We start from the raw sequence: 19,551 nt of genomic DNA on the forward strand, positions 1-19,551 counted from the left end.
TCTGTGTATGGTACTCTATTTTCTTATTGTTGCAAGTTTTACGCTGCCCGTTTTAGTGTGTTGCTACACGTGAAACCTTTGTTTAGCGTCTTAATCAATCAAGTTTGAAAATTAATTAAGGTTTAAAATTGAAGTTTAAAGAAGGGAAATGCTTCAAGAAGGAAAATCAAAGATTCCGCATCTAGCTGAGCTGAACAAGCACAATGCATTGACCAAAGGAAAAAAAAAGCATATGTCAAACAACGAATGGTGACAAGCCAGAGAACTAGGTAGAGTTATTCCCAATGGTTTAACATATTTTGGAAGATATATATATAAATCAGACACTTTAGAACTTTGGAAGCTTAATTATTTTCGCGTTTCAACTTTCAATAAGTAACTATCTTTCAAATCCATATTGGAGAGGGTTAAAGCTCGAGTGTCTCACAATATTTTTTGTATTGTTATACATCAGTAAAATTTTTTTCCTTACATGTACTTTTTAGACTTTCACTTGAATAACTTCATATCATCCACTCCAATGTGTTTATATTATTTTTTCTCCCATGATAAACATTACATGGGTTTCTTAATGGGCATAAAAAATATTTTTTTTTTTTGTTTTAAATTGTCTAACCAAGTTGTTTATAAATAACGCCGTATCAGCCACTCCAATGTATTAAACAACGTTACTTAACTTAAAAGACAATCTTTACAGGCAATGATATTAAAGAAAGCCTACCCATGTAACCAAACTTGACTGCGTTATCGTATGCGGGTTTAAAATTTTGAAATTCCTTCCATAAAAGATACCCCATTACATGTAATACCTTATTAATAGTGTCAGTACTATTAACATATTTTACATTTCTCTTATTCCTTCCATAAAAGATACGCACACAACACAACCCAATTAAGCACAGAGCTCATAAACTACTTGTTCTCAAACTCTTGCTTCATGGAACTGCACGAACCCACGCACGTGGTTCTTCTTTCAAGCCCTGGTCTTGGCCATCTAATGCCAGTCATTGAACTCGGCAAGCGCCAAGTTCTTCACCACAGCTTCAAAGTCACCATCCTTGCCGTTACTTCCCAAACCTCACGCACTGATATGCAGATTCTTAACTCAGTCCTCACACCCTCCCTTTGCCGCATCATCAACATCCCTTCACCAGACCTCAATGGCATCGTTGACGAAAAGGATTGCATGGTCACACGCCTCTGCATCATGATGCGCAAAGCCGTATCCAAGTGCCACCATGCACTTGAATAATATCTTCTGTAAATAAAATGCATGGTTAACATTGATTTTCCTAAAACCGATGTTTTAGAGACATTTTAACATTGATTTTCCTAAAACTATTGGTTTTTTATAAAATCGATGTTGACAATTATATTTTTTAAATGTTAAGTGCGTTTTCACTCCCTCGCTCTCTCAATTCATTCCACTCGAAAACCCACTTGTTCATCATCATCGCCGCTTTAGCTGTCGTGTCCATCATCTTTGACGCTTGAGCTTTCGTGTTTATTGTCATATTCGCTGCTTGAGCTGAGAGCATTGTTTTACGTAGTCCCTTGCGCCACAGCTTCTTTCTTCTTCTTTGCGTGTTTGGTCTCCTCGCGTCTTAGCGTCTTTTGCAAAACTAGGTTTGAGAGCATTATCGTGTTTTTGTTTAGGAATTTGAGATTGGGAGCGTTGGGGTTTTGGTTTTATTTGTATTTTTGTTTTCGTGTTTAGGGGTTTAACAACATTATCGATTCATTGAGATTAGGAGGGTTTGGGTTTAATAGTACAATAAAGTGATCCTAGTTGCTTTTTGTTGAAATTTTAAGGGGTTCTTATAAAATACCAATAACCACTAGGAACACATTATGTTAGATTATCATGAAGGGTTACGAAGAATACCTAGATCCATTATGATTGATCAAACAAACATAGCGGAATCTAGACAACAGTCACGAACAATTGGTTTAATGACCTTCCTCAACCAAATTACCTTATTCCTAATAGGACTGTCATTTTCTCTTCAGATAGAGAGAGGACAAATTGTTTCTTGATTTGGTGTATTGGGGATTATAATCATGCCTCAGGTTTTAAACCTATTAGGATTCTCATAATCCCCTAATGGACCAAACTGGTTTTCGCTCATTAAGTCTATATCAATTTTCTGTTGGCAGTTTAATGGGCTCACCAAATTAGATCACTTATATTAAGCCCATCTAAATGCAAATAACAAATATAAATGACAATATAATATGTAGCAATATTAATTAATTAGGAATTATAAAATTCCTGACAATGTCCCACTTGAGCTTCATATTAACTTTAAACATTTATACCGCATAATTCTTTAGGTTCACAATCATACATTATTTACTTTAAGACTTCTCTTTAAACAATCTAGTCAATCTCATATAACAACAAGGAACCACTACGATTTTTCATCACATTCTAATGTGACTAAGCCACAATGATCACCATTGTCACTCATACTTGATGACATAGATGTTAGAGATAGGGGGAGAAGCAACATGGAAAAACCTAAGGATAAAAGTTTGAAGAGCTCAAGGAAAAGTTTGAAGATTCATGCCCAACTCCTTTGAGTGGCATCTGTATTGGTTGTTATCTTGATTGTTGCATCTTAATACATTTCATATCTGTTTTTCATTATGCATCATCGTAGTGTGTGTAAGTGTGACGAAAATTTCCTAAGATTGAAAAATTTCTTCAAAGGCAAAAACTCTCTATTTTAATTGATTACAAAGGTGTCGTAATCGATTACAACAAACTGTTTGAAGCTTATAGAGTTAAGTCTCGTATTGGTTTAATCGATTACGATAGTACTTTAATCGATTACACTATTGTTTGAGACAATTACTGATTTTTTTCAAGAGTCTCTATTTTATTTGATTACCAGATGAATTAATCGATTACTTCTCTCTTGTTTAAGTTGTTCAGAGGTGAACAAGAATACTTTGATCGATTACTTAGGTCATCCAATCAATTACATTGTTCTTGAGTGATTTTCTAGATGTTGTATGAACATTTTAATCGATTACTTGGATAATCTAATTGTTTACTTCATTGAAATATTTGATTATCTTAAAGATTTAATTGATTACAGACGATTATAATTATTTTCTCTATAAATAACCAGCTTGTGTTCACATCTACAGATAATGAGATCATTAGAGAATACTACACATGTCTTAAAAATTACTTCTTAGTCTCAAATGAACAAGATCTCGTACTTTTTTTGGTGACCAAGAGATAGAGAGAAAGAACCTTATAGTAACTCACAACTTCTTAAATATTTTGATTTAGAAGATCTTTTCTTGGTAGTGAGTTGTTTCTTTAGAGTAGAAGAAGATCAACGTCCCAATCCAGCAAGGTTTTTGTGGAAAGATTGGTTAGATTGTGTCTTGCATACTTGGTTTCTTTTTGTATGATTTCTACACGATCTTGTGTGATTATACGTGAATTGCTTACAGCTTGCTAGAATAGGGTTTTCTAGTTTGGGTTAAGAGTAGGGTTCTCATAGGCTTATATTCACCAAGGGACCTAGTGTTGGATGCCTTAGCCTCTTTTTCCGGGGTAGGAATTGTAGATTGCTTGTAAGAATTCTTAATGCATAGTGGAAATCTAATTGAGGTTGTGGATTAGATAACTGGATTAGCTTCTCTAGAAATAGAGAGTGAACCAGTATTAAAGATTGTCTTTTATCTCTTGATTCATGTCTTTCACTCATTCAAGGTTTAATCAATTCATTCAAGTTTTATTCAAGGTTTAAAAAGTTTCAAGTTCTATGATTTTGAAAGAAAAGAAGTTAATGAAGGGTCATGTGTAAGGAAAGATTGATTAAGTATTGATTACATTCGATTCACATTGGTTTTGTGATACAATCCGCATAGAATTTTTTTTTTTTTTTTGAAAACTCTGGTTTTAAAAGTACAGTTTTGTTTTGAAAAACCAATTCACCCCTCCTCTAGGTTTATTTGAGTTCCATCATCTTTTTTCAATAGATCTATGGATAAGTGGCATGGAAATTGCATGAAATGTGATATTAATCATGTTTATTTCCAACTAGTCCAAACATTATTATTTATAGAGATCAATCCTAATGCAATATAAAAATATTGCACACAAACAAGCTCAAAATATAATGATAAACATAAACTTTATTTTATAGAAATTCAATCTTTACAAATATATAAAAACATATAACATAGAACATAAATGAGACTCCCACTAAACTAAGATACTATAAAGAACCTCACCAAACCTTTCATAAGTGGGTCATGTAACACCTCATTTTTCGTCAAATAAATAAAAAAAGTTTTATTATTTGAAAATTAATAGAGTAAAATGATGTTTTAGAAAATAAATGAATGTTTTAATTGGTTGTTTATTCAATGAAAGAGTAAAACAGAGTTTCTTTTTATAAAATGATAAAATAAATAAAAATAGAGTAAATAATAGCTTGAAAGTATCCTAGCTATAAATAGACATACTAGGTCATTTTTTTCATTTACGATACGTCTTTACGCTCTTTTTTCCTCTCAAATTTGTTTTCCCTTCTTGCTCTTCCAAAATCCTATCTTTTTCCCGCATATAACCAAACTTGTCTTAGTAAAACTATGATCCATGATTCGTTAACCATTGGATTGTCACAAAATCGAGACACCACTTTCATAACTCATTTTCGCTCATCCCCACCATCGGGGTTTGTAAAATAGTGTTTTTCAAGAGAGAAATGTCCCTGGGACCAAGATAATGAATTTGAGGCTCCAATCCCTTCTCCTTCTCTCTAACACTTGGAAACCCTAGCAGAGCAACCAAAAGAAAAAACTTGAGGAATCTTAGGAAACCACTAGAAACGCTGTTAACGCTACTGGATTACACCTGTGATCCCGCTTAGAGGTAAGGGATTGGTTTATTGCAATTGGGGTTAGAATGAACATATGTAGGGATCCTTAGAGGATCAAATTAGGGTTTATTTTCGGATGTTTATGATTATAATTCTTCCTTTATGATTATAATCATGAGATTGTTATGTTTGACAAGCTAATTAATGTCTAAATACGAATTGGTTGATAAAATTGAGTGCTATTGGTGTTTTTCTTTGTGTTTCTAAACCTATGATTTTGATATGATTATGTGAAATTGTTTGAGGGGTTTTACTCCCCATGTCATGAGAAGCATTTTTGTATAATTCATTTGTTTTTTGGACATGATTTACCATATTAGTGTGATAAATTGTTATATTGGGATCATGAAATTGTGATTGAGATTTTGTGTAAGTGATAAATTGAATATGTGATGAATTGTGAGATACATGTGTACAGAGATATTGTATGTATTAAGTTGTGAGCTATGAACTGTGCAATCATACAACTATAAGACCCTTTAAGGGCGACGAGTTAATGTGCGAAGAGTATTGTGATGGGATCCACTGTGGGAACCCGATGAGTTGAATCACTTTGAGGCGTAACGATTTAAAATGATTTTGAAAACAATTGAGTAGTTATGTGCATTGTATAGTTCATAGTTAAAGTCTGTATTTGTGCCATGTATATATTAATATTGTATGATGTGTATATGATTCATGAGGTGTGATAACATGTGGCTTGGGATTATAACATTGTGATTATGATTAGGTGTATGTGATAAATTGAGTATGTGTTGAATTGTAAGATACAAGTGTATTGAGATATTGTATACATTTAGTTATGAGCTATGAACTGTACAATCAAGCAACTGTAAGACCCTTTATAGGCAACGAGTTAATGCATGACGAGTATTGTGATGAAATCCATTGTAGGAACCCGACAAGTTTAATCACTTTGAGGCGTAACGAGTTAAAATTATTTTGAGACCAATCGAGGAGTTGTGTATTTTGTATAGTTCATAGATTGAATATACGTGATAAAATGTTTTCTAGGTTAGACCTTAATCAAGAGGGAGAGACCCTAATGGACTATTCGGAGTGTACGCCTTGGGGGTAAATATGTTGGACAAGTGGCCTCAGAAATTTTAAGGAGGGGTTGAATTAAGATTTCGTTGACTATTCCTAATTAAAAAATTTCCCTTACTTAGATATTCCCTAGATTCAATTATTTCTTTAATCGTAAGTTACTTGAATAACAAATAAGGAGAAGTAACTTTAAAGAAATATGAACACAACAGAAAGTAAAAGAGATTAAGGGAAGAGAGAATGCAAAACCGGATTTATATTGGTTCGGTCACAACCTGTGCCTATGTCCAGTCCTCAAGTAAATCCCACTTGAGAGTTTCCACTCCTTGTAAAATCCTTTACAAGCAATGAACCCCAAAGGACGTTGGTCCCTTGTGTCCAATGATTACAACCAAGAAGTTATTCCCACTTCTTGCAATGAACCCCAAAGGACATTGGTCCCTTGTGTCCAGTGATAACAACCAAGAAGTTATACACACTTCTTGCAATGAACCCAAAAGACGTTGGTCTTTTGTGTCCAGTGATCAACCAAGAAGCGAATCCCGCTTCTTGCGATGAACCCAAGGAACGTTGGTCCCTTGTGTTCAGTGTTTCAACCAAGTAGACCGTCTCTTGAAAACTTTTACAACCAAGAGTCGGTCTCTTGAAAAGCTTTTTGTAAGAATGGAGGAGAGGAAGAAAATAGAATAGCACAAGTTTTTGCCCAATGAACTTTTCTTGAAAAAGCAAGTGTTGAACAAAAACTTTTAGAAAGATGTTAAGAATGATCATTTTGAAATTCATGCCATGGTCACATATTTATAGCCATTTGATGGCTCTTGAAGAAACCATGTTAAAAGTTGTGACTTTTGGCAATTTCTTCAAAACCAGTCACTTTAAAAAAAGTTGTGACTCTTGGCAATTTCTTCAAAAATAGTCACTTTAAAAGTTGTGACTCCTGGAAAATTTTCAAAACCAGTCACTGGTAATCGATTACCATAATGGTGTAATCGATTACACAGTTTATTTTATCAAAAGTTGTGACTCTTCATGTTGAGGTTTGAAATTCAACGTTCAAAAACCACTGGTAATTGATTACAAATATTGTGTAATCGATTACACTATTTTGAAATTATTTTTGAACATTACAAGACAATGGTAATCGATTACATGCCCATGGTAATCGATTACTACTTTGTAAATCAGTTATAAAATGTTTTGGGCTTCTGGTAATCGATTACTACCTTATGGTAATCGATTACCAGAGAGTAAAAACTCTGGTAAAAGATATTTCTCAAAAAATTCTCTTGGACAATTTTGTGTTGTTCAATCTTTTCTTTGAAAAATTCTTTTTAACTTACCTTGATGCTTTTCTTGAGGTTCTTGCATATCTTGAGTCTTCTCTTGAATCTTCTTGATTCTTTAATCTTGTTTGAATGAATCTTTAATAATCTTTGGCATCATCAAAATACTCTTGGAAGCTTTGCTTCTACAATCTCCCCCTTTTTGATGATGACAAATCCAGAAATCAAGAGAATATATGTAGTATTTGATCTATCGTTCACTCATCCCTTTCTCCCCCTTTCTTTTTGAATTTGTGCTTAATTCAAAACTCAGGAAATAATTTTATGTCTTGATTTCTAAAAATACCCATTTTTCTCTCCCCCTTTGGCAACATCAAAAAGCCAAAGTGCACGGAAATGAAATAAAATACCAAACATATATCATATGTTAACAGACATAGCAACAAGACAAAAAACTCAATGAACACCTATTTATCTAAGTCACTAACATCTAAAAGGCCAAGTTCTCTTCTAATAGCAAATAATGTTTCCTTTGGGAGAGGTTTGGTGAAGATGTCAGCAAGTTGATTTTTAGTATCTACAAATTCTAAAACGCAATCGCCTTTAAGAACATTATCCCTTAAAAAGTGATGCCTAATCTCTATATGCTTTGTTCTAGAGTGTAGTACTGGATTTTTGGATAGATTAATGGCACTGGTATTGTCACACTTAATGGGTATGTGATCAAGAATAATCCCATAATCAGACAATTATTGCTTCATCCATAAAATTCGTGCACAACAACTACCAGCAGAAATATATTCTGCTTTAACAGTGGATAAAGCAGCACTATTTTGCTTCTTGCTGTGCCATGAGACAAGAGCAGATCCTATAAATTGGCCAGTTCCACTAGTGCTTTTTCTATCGGTTTTGGATCCGGCAAAATCCGAATCAGAATAACCTATTAAGTTGCATGTAGAGTTTTTAGGATACCATAATCCTAGGTTAATAGTTCCTAAGAGATATCTGATAATCCTTTTTATTGCACTCAAGTGTGATTGTTTGGGATTGGATTGGAATCTAGCACACATGCATGCACTAAACATGATGTTTGGTCTACTGGCAAATAAATACAGAAGAGATCCAATCATACCTCGATATTGTTTCATGTCTATAGATTAACTAGATTTATCTTTATCTAAGTAACATCCAGTGTTCATGGGTGTGGCCATGTGCTTTGAATGTTCCATCCCAAATCTTTTGATTAATTCTTTGCAGTACTTGGCTTGGTTGACAAATATTCCTTTGTTGGTTTGCTTAATTTGTAACCCAAGGAAGTAGTTTAAATCTCCCATCATTGACATCTCAAATTTGCTTTGCATATCAAGAGAAAATTCCTTGCACAGAGAATCATTAGTGGATCCAAAAATAATATCATCAACATATATTTGAACTAATAGAATATCATCCTCCTTTTTCTTTATGAACAGAGTGGTATCCTCTTTTCCTCTAGAAAAGTTCTTCTCTATGAGAAATTTGCTTAGTCGTTCATATCATGCCCTAGGGGCTTGTTTTAAACCATATAGTGCCTTTTTCAATCTATAAACATGATTTGGCTTATCTGAATTTTCAAAACCTGGGGGTTGTTCTACATATACTTCTTCTTGAATTAGACCATTTAAAAAGGCACTTTTAACATCCATTTGATAAAGTTTAAAATTCATAATGGATGCATAAGCTAAGAGCATTCTAATGGCTTCTAGTCTTACAACAGGAGCATACGTTTCTTCATAATCTATTCCTTCTTGATTATATCCTTTTGCAACTAACCTAGCCTTATTTCTAATGACTATGCCATATTCATCTAACTTATTCCTAAATACTAATTTTGTTCCTATAATAGGGTAGTTATGAGGTTTCTCGACTAGTTCCCAAACATTATTTCTCTCAAATTGATTTAATTCTTCTGACATAGAAACTATCCATTGATCATCTATTATGGCTTCTTTTAAGTTTTTAGGTTCTATCATAGAAACAAATGCCATGTTATTGCATAAATCTTTGAGAGAGTGTCTAGTTGTTACCCCTTTAGAGATATTACCAATAATGTTGTCAAGAGGATGATTTCTGGAAGCTTTCCACTTCTTTGGAAGATCATTGTTTGCTTTAGTTTCAGAGTCTTAAGAATTCTCATTGCTTTCATCTCTTTTCCTTTTAGAATCCCTTTCATGAGTTTGCATCTCTTCTAAGAAATCTGAAACATCATCTAACACATCCTTTCTTGGAGAAATAACATTAGACTCATCAAAGGAAACATGAATGGATTCTTCAATAGTCATAGTTATCTTATTGTATATTCTATATGTTTTACCATGCAAGGAATAACCAAGGAAGATTCCTTCATCCGACTTCGCATCAAACTTTCCTAAGTTTTCTTTTCCATTATTTAATACAAAAAATTTGCAACCAAAGACATGTAGATGTGAAATATTTGGTTTTCTACTATTGAATAATTCATAAGGATTTTTCTTTAAGATGGGTCTTATTAAAGCCCTATTTAGGATGTAGCATGCAGTGTTAACAGCTTCAGCCCAAAAGTATTTTGGAAGTGGAGTATCATTTAATAGGGTTCTTGCTATTTCTTCTAAGGATCTATTTTTCCTTTCAACAACACCATTTTGTTGAGGAGTTCTAGGTGCAGAGAAATTATGTTCAATGCCATATTCATCACAAAACATTTCAAATTCTTTATTTTCAAATTCTCCCCCATGATCACTCCTTATAGAAATAATTTTGAGATTTTTCTTATTTTAAATAACTTTTGCTAGTTTCCTAAAAGCTTGAAATGCATCATTTTATAAGTGATGAACAATGTCCAAGTATATCTAGAATAATCATCAACTATGACAAGTGCATAATAACTTCCACCAAAACTCATGACTCTAGATGGACCAAACAAATCCATATGTAGTAATTGTAAAGGTTGAGTAGTTGGACCAATGTTTTTGGATTTAAATGATGCTCTAGTTTGTTTTCCCTTTTGACATGCATCACGTAGTTTATCTTTTTCAAATTTTAGCCTTGGCAAGCCAACAACCAAATCTTTTGAAATTAATTTGTTTAAATGTTCCATATTTATGTGAGCAATCCTTTTATGCCATAGCCAAGAATCATTGTCTTTGCTAAGAAAGCATTGATTATCATCTGATTTTTGTTTTAAATCTATCATGTAAACATTTTTTTCTCTAAATCCTATATGCTCTATGTCCTTATCATGTTCATGTTTAATGACACATTTTTGAGAATCAAATGATACCCTATAACCTCTATCACATAATTGACTAACACTAAGCAAACTATGCTTAAGCCCTTCAACAAGTAAAACATTTTCAATAGAGGTTGAAAAGTTCGTACCTATTTTTCTAACTCCAAGAATTTTACCTCTGTTGTTGTCGCCATAGGTTACATGCCCACTTTTCTTAGGAGAGATAGTTGTGAACTTTGAGGCATCTCCCGTCATGTGTTTAGAGCACCCGCTATCTATGTACCACTTTTTCTTCAAGGACTCCTCCTCATCGCTTTCATGATTCTTGGTCATTAGGCATACATTTGTTTATTCTTTCTCAGGATCTTTAGATGTTTCTTCTGTTTTCCTTTTCGGGAATAAGAAATTTGCTGAGGCCATATTTCTTGAAGTTTCTAAACTTTCTACAAGAAACCTACTCTGATACCACTTGTTGGACAAGTGGCCTCAGAAATTTTAAGAAAGAGGGGTTGAATTAAGATTTCGTTAACTATTCCTAATTAAAAAATTTCCCTTACTTAGATATTCCCTTGATTCAATTATTTCTTTAATTGTAAGTTACTCGAATAACAAATAAGGAGAAGTAATTTTAAAGAAATATGAACACAATAGAAAGTAAAAGAGATTAAGGGAAGAGAGAATGCAAAACCGGATTTATACTGGTTTAGCCACAACCCGTGCCTACGTCCAGTGATCGAGGCTGTACCCGAATCAAATAAACATTAAAAAATGCAGTATCTAGGAAGTGATCCTAGGTCGTCTCCCAACGAGCAATGGTCAACCAAACATACATAACAGATAATAATAAAACAGTAATGAATTGGGGGGGGGGGGTTGTTTGTTTTTGTAAATTAAACAGCAAATAAATTTGAATTAGAAAATATCAGAATTAAAACATGTTGTTTCCCCTTGATTCACAAGCAAGTCTCTTATCCTAGGTTACGAGGATTTATCCTTTATCAGTTCAACCGCTTAATCCAACCCTAAATTAAATTACTAAGCGAAATTTAACATAAGGCATTCATTATGTGATTAAGCAACACATACACCAATTAATCATGAACAAAATTGATCATTAAGCATGAACGTAAATTAAGGGTAGAGACAATTAATCAAGCACTAAGCATGCATGGATTAATAGCAACAACTAGAGAGTAATTAGTGAAGAGGAAAAACTTATCAGAATTCAATATTAATAATAAAACCTCAAAGAGAGTTGTGCTTGATCCTCAAGAGAAAACAACGCTGGAGACTTAGCCTTCCATTAATCAATAGCAAACGAAATTGTAGTAGAAAACGAAGAAAACTAGAATTATTCTCCAAAACGAAAAAAACTAAAACGAAGAGAGAGAGGGAGCCTAAAACTAGAACCTTGGTGCTGTTATATAGTTCTCAGCCCCCAAAGCTTACAAATCTGTTTTAAGTCCAAGCCCATAAATAAAATAAAATCTAGATAAGATAAAATCTAGATGAAATAAAATCTAGATAAGATAAGATAAGATCTAGATGAAATAATATCTAGATGAGATAAAATCTAGATATGATAAGATAAAATCTAGATGAGATAAAATCTAGATAAGATAAGATTTGGTAGAATAAAATTGTCTGCTCTCTTCAAGTCCAAGCCCAATTACTTATAATTCTCCTAAAATTAAATTAAAAACACAAAATTAATCCTGTAGGCCCAAATGATAAAACTACATAATTAATTTGACAATTAAGGTTAATCAGTAATTAAAATGGTGACAAAAAGGGTTAAGAAATATGAGAAAATGATGACACATAAAATCCCCTCACACTTAGCCTTTTGCACTCCTGGGAAAAATAAATAAAAAAAACAAAGCAAGAGACAAATCCAGAGACATTAACGAGAAACAAACAGACACAACAACAATTTACATATTTCTCAATGAATCTCAAGGAATGAAAAGAATGGGTAACATGCAACACGTAAAGAGTTAAAGAGTCAAGGTCGTCATGAAAATCATCCAAGCATCTCAAACATGGCAAGATAGTAAATCAGCTCAAGAATGAGAAGTGGTAACGCCTCACAAGATATGCATTCTATCTCTCAAGTGTCTAGGCTACTGTTTACTCTCAGAGCACCCATGAAAACAAACACCACATAGACTTGGCAAGACTCTAAAATTGACAACCACATCACAAGCACATGCACATGAGGATCAAAAGGTCTTTTAAGGTTGTAATGGGGCCAAGGATAAGGTAGATGAAAGTATGGGATGGTAGCTAAAACCCAAAGAAATAGAGGAGCAATAGGGAATAAGTGGAAAGTAAGAAAAAGTAATAAACCCCAAAATCAAAATTACAAATTAAGCTCTAAAAAGTGACCCAAAACAAAATCAACCGAGTTCTCAAACCAATTCAAGTCTTCAAACCAAGACCTCATTTATTCAACCTCATTCTTTTTCTATGTATATATATATATATATATATACATATATATTTGATTTTTTATATTTTTTTTCAATTTTTTTTAACGTGAACAGTAGCAATTGAAAGCATTTGAAAAATAAAGCAACAATTAGGCAATATATGTATATACATCAAGCATGGCCAACAAAAACATATCATCCAATGAAACATACCCCCCCCCCCCCCCTTCACACTTATTCCCAAAACAATTCCAAAGCTTCAAAATTCCTTAAGGGTAGGGTGAAATCATGGTTTCTCACTTAAGACTTGTAATGAGCTTCAAAACAAAGAAAGGGGAACATAGGCTCAAAGGGGCTATCAAAGGAATTAATTCAAGGTAGGCTCATGTGGCTTGAGGCTTATAAGAACAAAATGCCTAAATCATCTCCTAACATGCATGTGAACAAAGAAGTATCAACAAGAGTCAAGCCAAGGCTATTGTGCAAGCAATCAATGGGGCAAAACACACCGAATAAAACAGATGATGATGGCTCAAATTCTCATCAAGGGTAAATCTATCACTTTCAATTCGAACTTTCAAAACTCACTGGACATGTAGAGAAAAACAAGGATTCAATTCACAAAATGCCAAGAAACTCCTATTTCAAAAACAATTACCCATTACCAGTACATAACCTATAATTCGAAGAGAACATGCAATGTTGTACACAAAACATAAAACCAAAATAACCAAAATAAACCTAGAAAGCCTAAAAAAAATTAAACTAGAAAACCAAATAAAATTAAACTAGAATACCCAACAAAATTAAAGAATAATCTTCTCCCCCCTCACTCTTAAACAACACATTGTTCTCAATGTAGCACAATCATAAGATCAAGAACAATCAAAGCAATCAATAAATTTGGACAAGTGCAATAAAAGTAAAGAAGGAGATAGAAAAAGAAAACTCCCTAAGTCATGGCGGAAGAGAAGTAGGGTGAAGTAAGGAGGTCTCCTCCACCACTACATCCACTAAGGAGGGATTTATGAGGAATGGTTTCAGCTGATGTCCATTGACCTTGAAGCCCTTATCTGTGGATTCACTTTTGATCTCAACTGTACCATAAGGAAAAGCATTAGTCACCACAAAAAGACCAATCCACTTTGACCTCAACTTACCACTCATGAGTCCGAGCCTAGAGTTATACAATAAAACTTGTTGTCCATCCACGAAGTCCTTCTTAGCTATCAAACTACCATGGAACTTCTTGGTCTTTTCCTTGTAGAATTTGGAATTCTCATAGGCTTCTAAACGGATTTCATCTAGCTCACTTAGTTGCAACTTTCTTTCCTCTCCAGCCTGATCAATAGAGAAGTTGCAGGTCTTTACAGCCCAGTAGGCTTTGTGCTATATCTCTACAGGAAGATGACATGTCTTGCCAAAGACAACCCGATAAGGAGACATTCCTATGGGTGCTTTGTAGGCAGTCCTATGCGCCCAAAGAGCATCATCCAGCCTGGTGCTCCAATCCTTTCTATTCGGCTGCACAATCTTCTCCAAGATCCTTTTTATCTCTCTGTTTGAAATCTCAGCCTGCCCATTAGTTTGGGGATGGTATGGTGTGGAAATTCTGTGCACGACCCCATACTTTTTGAGCAAGGCATACATGGATCTGTTACAAAAATGGGTGCCTTGATCACTAACGATGGCTCTAGGGACTCCAAACCTGCAAAACATATTAGATCTAACAAAATCCACAATAACTTTAGCATCGTTAGTTCTGGTGGGTTTGGCTTCCACCCATTTGAAACATAATCAACAACAAGAAGAATATAAACAAAACCAAAAGAGACAGGGAAAGGCCCCATAAAATCTATACCCCAGACATCAAACACCTCATAGAATAACATTGGTTGTTGAGGCATTTGCTGTCTCCATGAAGGTGAGCCGCCTACTCTCTGACATGGCTCACAAGTGCTACAGATTCTCCACGCATCCTTGAAGATGGTGGGCCAATAGAAACTACAATCAAGCACCTTGCGAGCTGTCCTCTGTATGCCAAGATGGCCACCTGGTGCGGAAGAATGACAGAATTACAGGATCGAGTCAATCTCGTGGTCTGGAATGCATCTCCTAATAACCTGGTCACTGCACAACTTCCACAAATAGGGGTCATCCCAAATATAATGCTTAGCATCGCTTTTAATTTTATCATTTTGAGCTTTAGATGCTAAGGGAGGAAAAACAGAAGCAACTAGATAATTCACAATATTAGCAAACCAAGTAGTGGGGAAGGAATCAAAAATACTATACATAATGTACAAATTGTCATCTAGAAAATCATCCCGAATGGGTGAGTCCTCAGACGCACACTCAATCCTACTCAGATGGTCAGCCACGAAGTTCTGTGCACCACCCCGATCACGGATCTCCAAATTAAACTCTTGGAGCCAAAGCATCCACCTGATCAATCTAGGCTTTGATTCAACCTTCTTCAACAGGTACGTTAGAGTTGCATGGTCAGTATAAACAATAACACGAGTACCAAGCAAATATGAACGAAATTTTGCAAGAGCAAAAACTATCGCTAGTAGCTCCTTCTCTGTGGTAGTGTAATTTGCTTGAGTAGCATCCAAAGTTCTGGAGGCGTAGTAGATCACCCGAGGTAGCTTATCAATCTTTTGAGCAAGGACAGCCCCCAATGCATAATTGGATGCATCGCACATTAGCTCAAATGGGGCTGTCCAATCAGATGCCTGAATGATAGGGGTCGTAGTCACCGCATGCTTGAGGCAATCAAAAGCCTCTTTGCACCGGTCATCAAAATCAAACTCCACCTCCTTTTGCAGCAGATTGGATAATGGAAGGGCCACTTTGCTAAAATCCTAGATAAAGCGCCTATAAAACCCTGCATGACCAAGAAAAGAATGAACCTCTCGCACGCAAGAGGGGTAAGGAAATTGTGAAATAACATCTATTTTTGCAGGGTCTACCTCTATGCCCCTATTCGAAATGATATGCCCTAACACTATACCTTGTTCTACCATGAAGTGACATTTTTCAAAATTCAGCACAAGGTTAGTTTCAATGCATCTATTAAGAACTATATCCAGACTATCCAAACATGCATCAAAAGAGGATCCATAAACAGTAAAATCATCCATAAACACCTCTATCCAACTCTCTAAAAAATCACTGAAAATGCTAAGCATACACCGTTGGAAGGTACCAGGGGCGTTGCATAGGCCAAAGGGCATCCTCCTGTAGGCAAAAGTGCCAAAGGGACAAGTGAATGTGGTCTTTTCTTGATCCTCAGGAGCAATATGAATTTGTAAATAACCAGAAAAACCATCAAGAAAACAGTAATGAGACTTACCTGCCAAGCGCTCAAGCATTTGATCAATGAATGGCAGGGGAAAATGATCTTTTCTGGTTACCTGGTTCAGCCTCCTATAATCAATGCAGACTCGCTAGGTGTTCTGCACTCTTGTGGGAATAAGCTCATCCTTTTCATTCTTGATCACTGTGAGGCCCGTCTTCTTAGGAACCACTTGGACTGGACTCACCTACTAGCTGTCAAAAATGGGGTAGATGATTCCAGCTTGTAAGAGCTTGGTCACTTCCTTTTTCACCACATCTAGAATGACGGGGTTGAGTCGTCGCTATGGCTGCCTCATTGGCTTAGCTCCATCCTCTAAAAGTATCCTATGCATGCAGGTAGATGGGCGAATACCAGGAATGTCTACTAAAGTCCATCCAATGGCTTTCTTGTGGTTCTTGAGAACTAGTAACAACTTCTCCTCTTGCTCAGCAGCAAGGGAGGCAGATATGATCACTGGAAATTTTTCCTTGTCCTCCAAGTAAGCATATTTGAGGTTTGCTAGTAAGGGCTTCAACTCTGGTGTGGGTGGTGGCTGAACAGTAGGAGGAACCAGGGTAGGAGAAGAAGAAAGTTCCTCTGCCTGTACCTCATAAAGCAAGTCAGAAGTATATGTACTTCATGCAACATGGTTAGTGCATTCTGACTCTAAAAAATCAACATCAAGAGGTACAACACCCAGAAAATCAGAACCAGACTCAAATTCAAATTCACTCTCAGCATAAAAATTAGATACAGGATCAGATTCAGATTCAATGCATAAAGAGTGACAATTATGCAGATCAGATAAAAATGGATGTTTCCTACCATGAAGAACAGAATCAAAATCAAACATATAACCATCAACAATCTGATCAATTATCTCAATACGAAAAACAAAATGATCCTCAGATGGATGTTTCATGGCATCAAGAATGTTAAAATGAACAACAATATCACCAAATTCCATAGACAATGTGCCAGCATAAACATCTATCTTGGTTCAGGATGTTTTCATAAATGGCCTGCCTAAAATAATTGGAACTAAACCATGGGAAAATCCTTCTTCCATATTAAGGACATAAAAATCAACACGAAAAATAAGTTCACCAACCCGAACTAGCACATCCTCAATGAAGCCTGCGGGGTGAGCAACACTTCTATTTGCCAAATGAATCACCACATCTGTAGATTGCAAAGGTCCAAGAGATAAAGAATTGAAAATGGACAGAGGCATGACACTAACTGATGCTCCTAGATCTAGCATGGCATTCTCAAATTTATTGTTCCTAATAATGCAAGGTATACAAAATGTACCTGGGTCCTTACATTTCTCAGGAATGTGAGGGACAGATTTACCTATCAATGCTGACACATTTCTGCCTATGCTAGTCCTTTCATTGCCTTTGAGCTTCCTTTTGTGGGTGAACAGCTCCTTTAGAAACTTGGCATATCTTGGAATCTACTTGATGGCATCTAGCAGAGGTATGTTCACCTCTACTTTTCTGAAGGTCTCCAAGATCTCCTTTTTTGCTTCTTCCATCTTTTTGTTTGGAATTGCTCTAGGTGGGAATGGAAGAGGGATAGGAGGCTGCTGTAAGTCGAAATTAATAGAAGAAGGTCCACCTGCATGAAAATTTTTGTTAGGAAGCTTTCTCTTTTGTGAAACTATCTCATCCTTTTTTTCAGGTGTAGAATGAAGCTTGACATGTTCAGGTGCAGGTGCTGCTACTGGTGGAGGCACTTGAATTTGGTTGCCAGACCTCAAGGTGATGGCGCTCACCTTTTTCGAATTCTGCACAGTTTGTGAAGGCAATTTGTCAGAATTTTGGGACTGAGCTTGGTTCATCTGAGTAGCCATCTGCCCCATCTGATTTGTCAGACTCTGAATGGAGGCTCTTGTCTCTTGCTGAAATTGCATATTCTGGATGGTCATTTGCCTCACTGACTCTTCTAAGGAAGGTTGAGGAGGAGCCTCAGTTGCTTGTTGTCTTTGTTATGACTGCTGCTGTATTGGAGGAGGATAATATGGCTTGCTCGGACCAGCAACATTCTGAAAAGGAGGGATAGGCTGTTGTTGTTGTGGAGGACTTGTCCATCTCAGATTTGGATGATTCCTCCAACTTGGATTGTATCTATTGCTTGAAAGGTCATAATTATTCTGCTTTTGTTGGTTTTGCTGCTGAGGAGGTCTATTATAAATGTTTGCAGCATAAGCTTCAGGTTGCTCATTGACTCCAGATTGCTGCAAAGAAGGACAAAGATTTGTATGGTGATCTGCAAAAGAACATAGACCACAGACTCTTGCGACAGGGGTAGATTTTTTATTCATGGCAAGCTGAGTTACTAGGTTGACCAAGGCATCAAGTTTTCCTTCAAACTTTTTATTTTCAGTAGATAAGGATGAATCCGTGGCCACCTCATGGACTCCTCTAAGAACAATAACATCATTTCTTGCACTGAATTGTTGGGAGTTGGAAGCCATCTTCTCAATCAAATTCCTAGCTTCAGCAGGGGTCATATCACCAAGAGCTCTACCACTGGCAGCATCAATCATACTCTTATCCATGTTGCTAAGTCCCTCATAGAAATATTGAAGAAGGAGTTGCTTAGAAATCTGGTGGTGAGGGCAGCTTGCACACAATTTCTTGAATCTTTCCCAGTACTCATACAAGCTTTCTCCACTAAGTTGCCTAATGCCTGAAATGTCTCTTCTGATGGCAGCGGTCCTAGATGCAGGGAAGAATTTCTCCAAGAACACCCTCTTAAGGTCATCCCAGCTAAAAATAGACCTGGGCGCAAGGTAGTATAGCCAATCTTTTGCCACTCCCTCCAGAGAATGAGGAAAAGCCTTTAGAAAGATATGATCTTCTTGGACGTCAGGGGGCTTCATGGTGGAACAAACAATATGGAACTCCTTAAGATGTTTATGAGGATCTTCACCTGCAAGACCATGAAACTTGGGCAGCAAATGTATTAGTCCAGTCTTGAGAACATATGGAACACCCTCATCAGGATATTGAATGCACAAGCTTTCATAAGTGAAATCAGGTGCAACCATCTCCCTAAGAGTCCTCTCACGAGGTGGAGGTTGAGCCATGTTCTCAGTATAAAAATTAGTAGTGGAATGCTCAAAATCATAATATTCAAAATGCACAGAATGACCAGGATGCACACTATCCCTAACTAATCTATGAAAGGTTCTATCTATTTCAGGATCACAGGGTTGTAAATCACCTGGATTGCCCCTAGTCATGCACTATATGCAGCAAATAATGTGTTTCTCAACAGCGCCTAA

General features: G+C 35.8%; 1 non-coding gene across 1 annotated transcript; it reads left to right on the forward strand.

Moving 5' to 3' along the window:
- Positions 1-18,868: 18,868 nt before the first annotated feature.
- LOC112998652 (small nucleolar RNA R71) lies at positions 18,869-18,975 on the forward strand. The gene has a single exon (XR_003263746.1). It is a non-coding gene; the product is annotated as a small nucleolar RNA R71 (small nucleolar RNA).
- Positions 18,976-19,551: the final 576 nt, after the last annotated feature.

This window comes from Glycine max, chromosome 12 (assembly GCF_000004515.6).
Source record: "Glycine max cultivar Williams 82 chromosome 12, Glycine_max_v4.0, whole genome shotgun sequence".
NCBI classification, from domain to species: Eukaryota; Viridiplantae; Streptophyta; class Magnoliopsida; order Fabales; family Fabaceae; genus Glycine; species Glycine max.